Source organism: Arvicanthis niloticus, chromosome 12 (assembly GCF_011762505.2).
Source record: "Arvicanthis niloticus isolate mArvNil1 chromosome 12, mArvNil1.pat.X, whole genome shotgun sequence".
Taxonomy (NCBI): domain Eukaryota; kingdom Metazoa; phylum Chordata; class Mammalia; order Rodentia; family Muridae; genus Arvicanthis; species Arvicanthis niloticus.
The window spans coordinates 13512987-13514652 of record NC_047669.1 but is presented as its reverse complement, the minus strand read 5'-3'; positions in this window follow the sequence as shown (position 1 = coordinate 13514652).

Below are 1666 nucleotides of genomic sequence, written 5' to 3'. Positions count from 1 at the left end.
CACGTGCTCTTCATTCTTTACATTTTTTATTAGAAGAGTTTTTAGAATAACTGTGTCTCCCTTTTCATATATTTCTATATTCTTATTTTTTTCCATTTTGTAAGCTGAAAGGTTAAGGTAATTTTGGAATTTACACTGTCAGATATGGAACCTGTCCTTGTCACTGTCCTATTGCTGTGAAGAGATGCCATGTCCTAGGCAACTCTTTAAAAAGAAAGAATTTAATTGGAGCCTACTTGCAGTTTTTAAGGGTTAATACATTTACGTCTAGATGGGGGCATATTGGATCAGGACAGCACTCATGGCACTGAATAGCAAGTGAGAATTACATAGTGATCCATAAACAGAGTAGCACCGAGCCTACTGTGGCTTTGAAACCTCGAAGCTCACCCCCAATGACACATGTCCTCCAAAAAGGACACACCTTCTGATCCTTCTAATGTAGTGTTACTCCCTGGTGATTAAACATTCAAATATAGAAGCTTATGGGGGGCCGTAACCATTCAAACAACCACAGAACCACTCATTTTCTTCTCTAAATAAATGTATTAAAACATACTCATGCTGAAATCAAGCAGAATACTTGTGCGTTAAAAAAGAATACATGGTTGAGATTTATACCATACTTAAACAGAAACAGGATTGGCAAGACGACAATCTTAGTTTGACACCAGAACCTAGATAAAATTGGGATGAGAAAACTGACGTCATGAAGTTGTCTTCTGGCCTTCATATGTATGCTGTGACATGCTTCCTTCTCTAATAGTAATAACATCAATGATAATTTAAAAATCATACAGCTGTGTTTTCAAACAAAATAAAATGTCAACTCTATGATGTATGAAGAACTTCTCTAATGCAAATTACCAAAGGTGTTAACACTGGAAACTGAAGAAATTGTTTTCATAGTCTTAACACTCTATAAAACATTAATATAAATAAGTAACACAGGTATGTATATACATTTTCATGTGTGTATTTGTAGTCAATCGCCTTTTTAAATAAGATGTTTAGCTTAACTATATGTCATCATTACATTGTAATTCCGATTATTTAAAAACATGTAATGTTCATAAATATATAAACAAAAATAAAAGGCAATGAATATAAGAAGAAAATTGGGCAGTTGTACAACATAATGTAATTTTATGGAAATTATCTTCTCTCAACTACTTAACATGATTTTCAAATTTGAGTCAGCTGTTAAGCACATTACAGAGTAATTATGTAGGATATGTATAAATAATAAGCCAGGAGTTTTACTCTATTATTGTTTCTATATCTCAAAGCTAATTATACAGTGTGCTGGGTTTACTAGAAGTACTACTTAATGAACTTCACACTTATACACTTTTGTACACATGGTGCAGTTTGATTAAATAAAATGTTAAAGATTATTAAGATAAGCTACCAAAAAGCAGAGGAGAATAGCCTCAGAAAGTCAAGCATAGTTAAATGGACCACAAAAAATTAATAGCTACTAAAGAAGTATAAAAATATTGTGTTAAAAATAATTTCATTTAGTAGCATTATTCATAATGTTTTAAAAAAACTATATCTATGATCATGACCTTATATCAGAAATAGGTGATAAATACCTCAAATTCAGTAAGAAATAAAACCCAGAAACACAATAGAAAACCTGGAAATACATTAAATAGTAAAT